This window comes from Psammomys obesus, unplaced genomic scaffold, assembly GCF_907164565.1.
Source record: "Psammomys obesus unplaced genomic scaffold, mPsaObe1.curated_primary_1811, whole genome shotgun sequence".
Lineage (NCBI taxonomy): Eukaryota > Metazoa > Chordata > Mammalia > Rodentia > Muridae > Psammomys > Psammomys obesus.
Genome location: NW_026591918.1, coordinates 827,927 through 839,267, shown reverse-complemented (window position 1 = coordinate 839,267; position 11,341 = coordinate 827,927). Strand labels below are relative to the sequence as shown.

Here is an 11,341-nt window from a genome sequence, read left to right as displayed (position 1 = left end):
TTGCTGGGAATTGAACTCAGGACCTCTGGAAGAACAGTCAATGCTCTTAACCTCTGAACTGTCTCCCCAGCCCCAGTACTAAGAATTTTTAATCAAATATGAATCTACATTTTAATATTAAGCAAATGTCCTCAATTATCCAACAATGTTTTCAAGTGTGTATTAATTAAAACCTGAATGTTTATAAGAAAAAAATAATGAGAATTGGCCAGTGGGTAAGTAAAATCCATGGTGCTGGTTATATGGGACTGTCGTAGAAATGAAAAAGAGAAGAGATGGCGAGAAATTCACATATTGTCATCATCCGATCCACCTTCTTCCTTCAAAGGCTCCACAGCCTGTTTCTCTGCTTCCTCCCTTCTATTATTTGGAACAAGTTCATGTCTTCCTTTAGTTAATTCACCAACCCAGCTGAGATCTAGTTCAGCTTCATCAGATACTATGTAAATTATTTTTGCAGCTTCTTTGACTACACCACAGTAGGTATTCCGTGCATCTGAAGCTTTTCTATTCTGACTCCACGCAGCTTGCCTGGCTTTGCCAATGGCACAGCCCAGTAGCCACAGGAAACACTTGATGGGTCAACCACGCACGGCTGCACACCATCGTCCCACTGTAAGACACTGGCATGGAACCAAAGCCACGGGTCTGAGAGCAGTGACGTGTGTGTAAGCCCGTATGGATGGTCACTCTGTCTGCAGGATGTTGGGAATGTGACAGCCAATTTAGAGCTACAGCTGGACACTTCTCTTACTGTGTCTGCTAACAAATGAGCATCTCCCAGCAGGCCCGCTCCTGCCATTCCAACATGCTTACCAACATTGAGAAGCCTTCTTCATAAAGTGTAGAAAGGACCAGAGCTTCTACCCCGCTCCTGCCATTCCAACATGCTGACCAACACTGAAAAGCCTTCTTCATAAAGTGTAGAAAGGACCAGCTTTTCTACCCCAAAGACAGCATCGTCTTTACAACTGATCCAATAGCTTACTACTGTTTCCACAGCCTTCGTGGCAACTTGAAAACCTCTCCCATCAGGAAAGAAGGTGGAGGCTGACACAGCTCATATGCCTAGTGCCAGCAGAGCTCATGGTGCTAACCCAGCAGGTCGCAGAGAGCTTCCAGGCCTGAGGCTGCAAATTATAATTTTGTGAGCAGGTGTTTTAAATTTTCTTATCTCACATTTGCTCTCCAGGAAAACCATTAATATCTCGTAAAGAAGCCTATCAGCTGAATAAACTGTAATTAATAAAAAATAAATTAATTTAAAAAAAAGCCTATCAGCTCCCATAAGAATCTCATAGGGCCTTTATTTCCAAGCCTTTTCCCACTAAGTGAAGTATAAACTCCAAATTCTAATCTCTCCTTTGAGTTCACCATCAGTGAGCCCACCTATGAGCATATGAACTGAAAATGTAAATGAGCTTTTTCTCCTGCTCATCTCTCTTTTGTCAGTTAAAAGGATAGAGAGGAGAACCCCTACAACTTTCACAATCACTGGATCCAGGAAGATACAAACTCCACAGAAGAGAGCCTGTGGAAAGCACAGCAGATGCTCTCATGAATGACATCCCAGAGTCTGCGCCAGGGTCAGAAGGGGCCACAGACAGCCTCGTCCTCAGGAACACACCAAGGAGAAAAGTCACTCAGTCTTGATTAGCGCATGAGAAACTGGCTTTCATGGCTGATCATATGGCTAGATGCTTGCCAGAAAATCTCCCTCCAGTGTCTGGAATCTGAAATAGTCTTTACTGAACACCCAAGATGCCTAGCATTCCCATATTTAAAAGCAAAACAGTGACAGGATTGAAATCAAAGACATAAAACAGATACTGGGATGGGACGTCACTAATAATAAAGTTGTAAGATTCCTTTTTAGGATGATGAAAGCATCCCAAAACTAGTTTGTGGGATTGCTACACAAGTCTGTTCCTAAGGACCATTGAACTGTTTATTTTGAGAGATTGAACCTTAATATTTGTAAGTAGATGAAAAAAAGTTGTTTATTAAGTAATTCATTCATTAAAAATGGGGAGGACTGAGAATTTTGGAATGGTGAAAAAGTCACACACAGGTAACCTCTCTCTAGTGGAGCTACTGGGGATGGATGGGTTCAGCTGAAGACAGGGCACCAGGCTCAATATGCCAATTCTACCCAAGTGCAAATATCAAGTCTAGATAGCAGTACCCAAGCTTGGAGTTTGGAAAAATGCCCTGGGCTGGAAATATAGCTTTTGAGCTTGTAACATAGACAACCTAGAGACAAATTGACATCACCAAGGGAGTGAGAAAAGAACAGGATCAAAGAGCTTAGAGCTGTACCAATTCAAGACGAAGGAAAGAGAACAGAGAAAAAAGAAGGGACAATGAACAGCAGTAAGAGAGGGAGAGAAGGAGCAAGAATGAGTGGTGAACAAAGGGTTTTCAAGGTTCTAATAACCAGGCAAAGAAAGTGTGTCTAAGAAGAGGGAGTGAAAATAAGAGAAGGACTGACAATTAATCACTGTATTGACAGCACAGAGGCGACCAACAACACATAAAAGCAAGCTTTTCAAGGTCATCCAGAAATGCCTACTCACACTGAGTTCAGTTTTAAAATGGATGACAATAACTAGAAAAAGGTAAAATAAAATAAAATAAAATAAAATAACCAGCACTTTCTAGAATGAGAAAGGGGAAGAGAATAAACAAGCTGATTTTTTTGGCCAAAGGAATAATTGAAATGAAGAAACAGACTATATCCTCCATTAGGCATCTGGCCTTCAAATTTAATTGATGACGAAATTATTACCTCATTAAAAACAGATCTGAGATGGATCTGCACACAGGAAGTGTCTACTATAATGTTTAAAACAATTGTGATTAATATGCTTTAGAAACTGAGACACGTGGTAGAGAATATCAGTAGTTTAAAACCCTGGAAATTTTACAGCTGAGAAGATGCCATAAGCTAAATTAAGAAATCAATGAACAAATTGTTCAATTTTAGATGAAATAAAGCAATTCCATGTCTGTTCATGACCAAATTAATTTGCATTATACCAACCATTTCAGAGATAAGAAGTCTAAACTTTAAGCAAAAAAATTAAAAAGAGGCATATCCTCTAGGGAGTCTCCACTTGGAAGAACCCACCAGGGTTGAGCAGGTTTTACTCCCACAAATTTGAAGAGAAAGGCTGACCCAAATCATCATGACCAAATTAATTAAAGCAAGCTTTTTTATTCATATACATGGGCTGCTTCTCCGTAAGGTAGGGTTCAAGAGGTCAGCATTCAACATAGGGAAGATTGTTAATAGCTCAGGAACAGGTGTTTTCCAAGCAGAGGATTTGGCATGCAATGGACAGTTATAGAAGGAGAACATAAGCCTAACACCCTGCTGAAACAAAGACATGGTTGCCAGCTGCTCATAACAAGGTGGTCAGAACAATCGGTGGTCATAACAACCTTTTGAAACAAGGGCATAGCTGCTGTTTCCTGGAGCAGGAAGTACAGAACCATTTGCAGTTAAGGTTACAGGTGTGGCACAGCTCAATACTTGAGAAACAGAGAGTTGATCACAAACAGGAATGAACCTAGTTTGTCTTTACTATGTGATAGCTTTCAAGCCCAAGATGAAGGCAGGGTGGCTTATAACTGGTTCTCCGTGCTTCTTTGCTCTCTTTAGCTGGGGACAACAGTCAGCTCCCTCCAGGGTGCAAAAACACCAATAGGAAACTTACCACTTTTTTGGTGTGAGAAGCCAATGCAACGAATGTAGAGCCACCGAGGCAGCTGTGAGGTGAGGGGAGATACCCACTCCCTCCTTTAAGGACCCCTGTTCAGAAATTACCCAAAGAAACAAGAGTCTATTCCGGTTTCAGGGGAGGATGAATTCTGTTGACATCACTAAAACAAAGCTTGACGTCAACAGTTGGGTAAGTACTTCATGTTGTTGATTTTTTTCCTCCTCCATAAATATATTAATGTCATCACCTTTGTTGATTCGTGTGGTAGAAAAAAATCCAATATCAAATGATGAGCTGACATGTTACAATTCAAAAGAATAATTGATGACACTGGCTCGATGTGAGACAGAAATCTGTTACAGAGCTGAGCTCACTTAGTAGTCATAGCAAGCCTATGGTGTCTGGGGTGCTGCTCTCCTCATTCTACAACGAGGGACTGAGAGGTTCTGTAATTTATACAAAGTCAGTATTGTACAGCCAGCCCTAAACAGCACATCAGCATCACCCCAACTCTGGGCAGGTAACATCACAGGAGAGGAGGCAGAAAGAAGGTAAGAGCTGTCGGACCGAGCAGAGTGTGTGGAGCTGTCTTCTGGCATGACTCAGCGGTTGCACTTTTGACCTCTCAACAGCTGTGATTAACGACCTAAGACCTATACAAGACTGGGCTGTCAGCACTCCATCCTGAGGTGGGGAGGGACTATTGAGGCCCTGTCCCTCTCTCGGGAATGAGAGGCTGTTAGTGGTTGCTGTGGGGAGGGAGCCATTTACTTGAGTGGTGTAGCGGCCAGTAGGTTGTCCAGGCTTCTGTACAACCTTAGCCACACTGACTGACATTACTAAGTCCCACAAAGGTTGCCAAGGGAGAAAAGCAGTCCCTAACCACACTCAGTTATAAAACACTACAACAACAACCAGCAATGCAGTAAAATAGAGCAAATACGGGTTTATTAAGAAAAAAATGAGAATAATTCCCAAGAATGGGAGGGGCTCCAAAAAAGAATAAACATTTACTTATTTAAAACTTTATAAAAATTTATGAATGTTCAGGTTTTGCGTTTCTAGTGTAATTGCTTCATACCTGACCTTCAGAACCCATTAATTTAATCATAATCCATGCAGCTTCTTACATGCTTAGTAGACTTCTCCCCAAAATTGTAAAATGCAGGAACATTTTCGTACCAACGAGCATAAAATGATACATACTCATCGCAATTCGACAAGCTGATCAGCACCTCTGCTTTGCATAGTTCTATGCACATTTAGAAATACAGAAAGCTAAAGATGTGGTTTCAAAGTTTACGATTGAAATTGAATTCTGCAAGTCGCATTAGTCTACTTTAAGTAGCTCTGGGATAGTAACACAATTGTCTCTCAATAGCCATGAAAGATTGATCCCAAGACCCACACATGGACACCAAAATCCATGGACAGTTGAGTCCCTTATGTCAAATGGTATCATATTTGCATATCTTCCCATGTACTGAAGTTATCTCTGGTTTTTTTATTCCTTTTCCAGCATAAATGTTATTAAACAGTTGTCACACTATTTAACTCAGAGAATAATTATAGGAAATAAATCCACATGTTTGCAACTGCTGCAAAGTGTCTAATGAAATCAGGAATATTTTGAACTGGATGAATATAAATAAATCAGAGAATGTTTACATGTAAAAGCACATTAGCATTGAGACTAAAACCTACATTTTAATAATTAAATATATCAGTAAGCCAGATAAATATATTGCAAGCATAATTAAATATTAAAAATAATCTTGCCTCAGTCATTTGCATAAATGTATAAAGGAAATCCTACATGACTGTGGATGATTTTTTTTTTACCGATTCATTTTGTATATTTGATGCAAAGAACTTGAGGGAAAAATAATTATGTTACCCCAGAACATACAAGATCGTGAAAACCATTTGTTAAAAGAATCCACATGTCGTGGAGTAGTAGTTATGTGGCAATAACACGGGTTTGATGTGCAGGAAAAATTATTAATGATGGAATTCATAGCTAAATTGAAGACACAGCTCAGAATTAAAAAGAACAAGAACAGAATAAATACCAATAAAGGCTGTCTTCTAGCTAGTGTTTGGTGTGGGAGAGAGAGAGAGAGAGAGAGAGAGAGAGTGTGTGTGTGTGTGTGTGTGTGTGTGTGTGTGTGTGTGTGTGTTCCTATGCTACCCAGGCTGACTTGTAGTTGAACAACCTCATGTCTAGGTTCTTTCATAGGAGAGATTACAAAGACATTTTGTTACCTCAGTATAACTAAGACCTTGGAGAAAAAAGACATTTTTGAGAGACTAGGTGCACTCTCTGAAGCATGGCTCTGTCCATGGAGAACCAAACCAGATTCCTGGTATCTGAGGCCACTTCCCAATCAGCACAGCCACTCCAGATTCCTGGTATCTGAGGCCACTTCCCAATCAGCACAGCCACTCCCGTCCCCACACCCATGGTTGTGAGGCCTGCATTTTGGCCCTTGACCTCCCAAGCCTTCCAAGCCCTCACTTCCAAAGAGATTATAAATAGTGCTGGTCTCCCTTGGAGATTCCATCAGTCAAAACCAGGCAGGGAAGCTGAAACCACCCTCTACTTCAAAGAGGAAATCCAATACCGCCCCTGGGATAATGGGTAACGAGAGGCTGAGGAGTCGGCAGAGCAGGGTAAGGGGAGTAGAAAGGGCATGTATATGGAAAGAACATCAAGTAGGTGTAGGAATAAAGATGTTAAAAGGGAATTCACAGGCAGAATCCCAGAGGGAAGAGCCCTTAGCTTGAGCGTGGGCTTGGGAAACGACTTCTGCCAGGAGCTGGGGGTGAGCCTGCAATAGAGAATTAAGGACCAGCAGACGGCTCTGAGCAGGGCCGTGTGGCAATGGAACATGGCTCTGCAGGTGCCAGCTTGTGCAGTGTGACAAAGCTCTGTAGAACCCCTTACCAGCAGCCAGTGAGCCAGTCTGCTCAGGTCGTGTTTGGGGAGACTCTGAAATGCCCTCCATGGGCTCCTGTCTTGAACACCTGCTCCCTGCCTGGTAGTGCTGTTTTGAAAGACTGTGGGGTAGATTGTGGCAATGAGTCATTGGGGATTGCTGGTCTCTGAAGGCAATTACTGTGCCCCCTGGTTCTAGAGACAGGTACCAAGCTAGTAGCATATGCTTCATTGCCACAGACTGAACCTCCATCCAAACCTTCCCCTAAGAAGAGCTGGAATCCGGAGCCAAAAATAAATCTTTCTTCCCACACCTTGTTTCTATCAGGTGTTTTGATAAGAGAGAGGAAAATAACACAGGCTACCACAACAAACTGTCACGGACTGGGTGACTGACTATGCAGTGGAAATTGATTTCTGTAAAGTCAGAGGCTGCAAAGTCTAAAAGCAAGGCGGCATCAGGGCCAGTGCCTGGTAAGGACCTGTTTTCTGGCTTGTGTGCATGTGCATGCGTGTGTGTGTGTGTTGCTCAAGACCTCCTATGTTCTCAGTATGGCTCAGGCCCCATCCATAAGGGTGCTAACCCCACGGGATGCATGATCTAATTAATCCCAAAGACTTTAATTCCTAATTCTATTTTCTTGGGAATAAGATTTTTACTATGTGAAATCTGAAAGGATACAGGCATTCATATTTCTTGTGAGTGGGAAGAGATGGTCCAGATGCTGTGGGGGGGGGGGTGCGGGGCCAGGGCCCCAGCCCTTAGCACAACTGACTCCATGATGGAAGCACCACTCAGGCTGTAAAACTCAGCATGTCCACAGTACTATCTGCCATGAATGAAAACAAAGTCCATAGCTCTGGGAAAGTCTCAAATGTACTAACCTTGCTTTCTAGCTTCTGTACTTCTGCTTCTGGCTCACTGTTCTTGTTAACTAAAGTATGTCAACATGGGTTTTCTGCTTAAATGTTCAACCTGAAAAAGGCTCAGGGCTACATTGGGATCCTGAGCGCCCAGCGTAGTCTCCAGCTGGCTAATAAAGACCTTCTATTGTCTTAAACCCATGTTTAAGAAGTCTTCTCCAATGAATACTCCCACAACAGGGGCACTTGTGGAAGGGAGAGGGTTGTGGGAAGGGAAAGCCAGGAGAAGGGAAGTGAAGGCAAAAGGAAGCTAGGCATTGTTACATGGAAGCTGCGTCTAACAGAAGGCCTCCCTGAACCCACAGTCAAGCGTGTGCTGAGGACTAGGCTTCAGGCTGAGGATCAAAGGAGGGCAGGACATGTGGGTGACCAAGTAGTTATGAGCTTACACACCTGCATTTTCCTCTCCACTTCTCTGGGCTTCTGTCACAGAAGAAGACTCAGTGCGACCTCCACTGCCGAAGGCCACCATCGGAAAAGCCAGGAGCCCCTGAGCGCATCCTTCACTGTCTCCCAGAAGGTTCTGCTGTGATTTATGTTTAGATCACGAATCAGTATAGTCACAAGAAGACACAAAAACAAAGCAGTGGCCTGTGACTTCACAAAAGGGCAACAAATACTCACTCGTGGATAAATCATTACAACTCATACTTTATCGAGAGAACCAAGTGCTTGAAGGATGGCCTCCATGTTGCTGAAAGACATGATAGTTTTGACCTTTACAAGGGGATTTTTCAGCCCTTTCCAAGTCCTGAGACTAGAGGCAGGAGAAAGTACAAGTTTATTTCACTGAACCACAACACTGACCCCTGCCCTGTACAGAGCTAGCAGCTACAGTGCCAGGCTTCACTGTGCAGAAGAAAATAATATTTTCATCTTTCAGTCTCTCTCAGTATTCCAAAATTTAACACTGGTGCCTTAGATCATGAATCTTCTCCTAGTTAGCCTCAGCTCTCAACTTGACATAGCCCACAATTATCTGGAGAGACCTCAATCAGGGGACTACCTCAAAGAGATCAGCCTGTGGGCATGTCATTCTTAATTTCCAACTGGCATATGTAGCCCAGGCTACAGTGCGCAGTGCCAGCCCTAAGCAGGTGGGCTTGGGCTGCTTAACAATGCTAGCTGAAGCTGGGTGCAGTGGTGCATGCCTTTAGTCCCAGCATTCAGGAGGCAGAGACAGGTGGATCTCTATGAGTTCAAAGCCAGCCTAGTCTACAGAGTGAGTTCCAGGACAGCCAGGACTGCACAGACAGACCCAGTCTCAGAGAGAGAGAGAGAAAGGCAGGTGAACGAGCCAGTAGACAGTCTTCCTCCATGGTTCCTGCCTCTGCTCTCACTTGTTACTGGCCAGGCTTCCTTCAGTAGTGGATCGTATCAGATGAAAGAAGCCTTCCCTCCCCAACCTGCTTTGGGTCGTGCTGTTTGTCACAGCAAGAGGGAACCAAACTAACACAGCTTTGTTGCACGCTTTGCTGGAGTGAACGCAAACTCATGGTGTAGAGGAAACAGAGAGTTACAACTCAAAAAAATCAGTAGCCCTCCTGTATACAAAAGACAAAAGTTCTGAGAAAGAAATTAAGGAAACAACACCCTTCACAATAACCACAAAGAACATAAAGAACCTTGATGTAACTCTAACCAAGCAAGTCAATGACTTGTATGAAAAAAACTTTCAGTCTCTGAAGAAAGAAATAGAAGAAGATATCAGAAGATGGAAAGATCTCCCATGCTCATGGCTTGGCAGGATTAACATAGTAAAAAATGGCCATCTTACCAAAAGCAATTCCCATCAAATTACCAACACAATTTTTTACAGACCTTGAAAGAAAAATTCTCAACTGCATATGGAATAACAAGAAACCCAGAATTGCTAAAAACAATCCTCTACAATAAAAGATCTTCTGGAGGTATCTCCATCCCTGATCTCAAACTGTACTATAGAGTAACAGCAATAAAAACTGCATGGTACTGGCATAGAAACAGAATGGTGGATTGGTGGAATCAGATAGAAGACGCAGAAATAAACCCGCACACTTATGGAGAGTTGCAGCTTCTAAAGAAAGGAAGGTGAGGAGGAGAAAGGTCGATGCACAGAGGCAAGGACAGCCTCCCCCATCCTCACAGGAAAACCCTGGAGAAGGAAATACACTGGGCAGCTGGGATGGGAAGCTAGCGTGGGGTTCGGGGATGTTTCCCCCCTTCAGTGACACTGGGGAAACCCTTTCAAAGGTTATAGCACACCTAGGCAAAGGGGGTCCGAGCACAGGGCTCCTTCAGCTGCCACGATGAATCTAAAAGATCCAAAGCTACCATGCTTGGGAAGATTAAGTGGTGGCGCCATCAGGCTGGTACATGGATATTTTAACAAGTCCAGTGACCCTGTGACATGGTAGACCCTCTGTCCTGAAGATCTGGTCACAGCCAGGCTCCAGGACACTCAGCACACAGGAGAGCCCTGACTTGGCAGGAAAAAGGACTCAAGAGTTTGGCTGTAGGTTCCAGCAGCTAAAGCAGTAGTCAAACATCTGAAAGATGCCATCTTTACACAGACTGGTGAAGACTATGGGGGAGTCCATGAACATCAGTCAGTAGGTCCCAAGGACAGCTGCCCCTCCTCGGGACAGGGCCTGGCAAGCAATCCCACATGGAATCACCACCATGGGAAAGAGAAAAGCTAAGGGCTTAAAAGTCTGGAAAAAATTGTTCATTTATCCATCCCACGACCCTAAAAAAGGAGAGAGGAGGAAAAGGCTTTGAGTGGTTATCCTGGGAGCTGGGATGAGGTTCTTTGTAGGGATGTATAACACTCCTAAGCTGTGAGTTTGATCCCCAGTGTTGACTGAAAAAAAAAAATAATGGACAAACGTGATTGAATTAAAGAAAATTCAGAACTTTTTTTCTAGTGCTCAGTTTCCATAAACACTGGTCTCCGTATAGAGCTTTATATCAGCCTACCTCGGGAACATATGCTAGGCATCCCTAAGCTAGAGCGCAAAGATCCCCCTCATCATTCAAGCCTCCTATACCAGGCAAAACAGGCCAAGTCCCTTATCTACAGTGCGTGGGACCAAAATTTTTCAGATTTAGGATTTTGGAATATTTCAATATACATAATAAGGTTTCTTAGACATACGATCCAAATCAAAACATGAAGTGTACACACACATACACACTCATACAAAGGTAATTTTACATTTAACACACCTGCACTCTGACTATGGCTCAATTTGGATAGTAATTTGTTTAACTAGCATAGTAAGTAAAGGGTTAAGTTATGTCCCACATTTCTTCCCTGAAAGGATGCTACTGGGATTCACAGCCTTCTTGGGACTGCACGCATGTCACTCACAAGCTCGCTGCTCCTTCTGTAGCTCCCTCGCATCATCTTAGTACCTCATGAAGACCAGGAGAGACTGGAGACCTGCCCAGGCAGGAACATGCCTTAAGTGCAGGTCCTGGGTCCCAGCAACAGAAGCTGAAGTCTCCATCACTGGACAAGAGCAGTAGTTGTCAGGAGCAGCTTTTAAGACGACAAGAGCAGTAGTTGTCAGCAGCAGCTTTTAAGGATTCACTGTGGTGAGCCATGGAGTCATACCTGATCTCTCCTTCCTTGTCTAACAGTATGGAAACACGTGGCTGTCTCAGACTATGGAGCATGGTTGGTTTATTTTACAGGAGGCTCAGGCAACCCTCCTCCCAGAATGTGCTACCCGTGCTACCCACACACATTCTGAAGAACAGAACGACACCA

The 11,341-nt window shown here is 43.4% G+C and overlaps 1 pseudogene; it reads right to left on the bottom strand.

Annotated features, from left to right (window-relative positions):
• Positions 1-287: 287 nt before the first annotated feature.
• Positions 288-8,059, bottom strand: LOC129680611 (proteasome subunit alpha type-3-like; annotated as a pseudogene).
• Between the last annotated feature and the right edge of the window lie 3,282 nt (positions 8,060-11,341).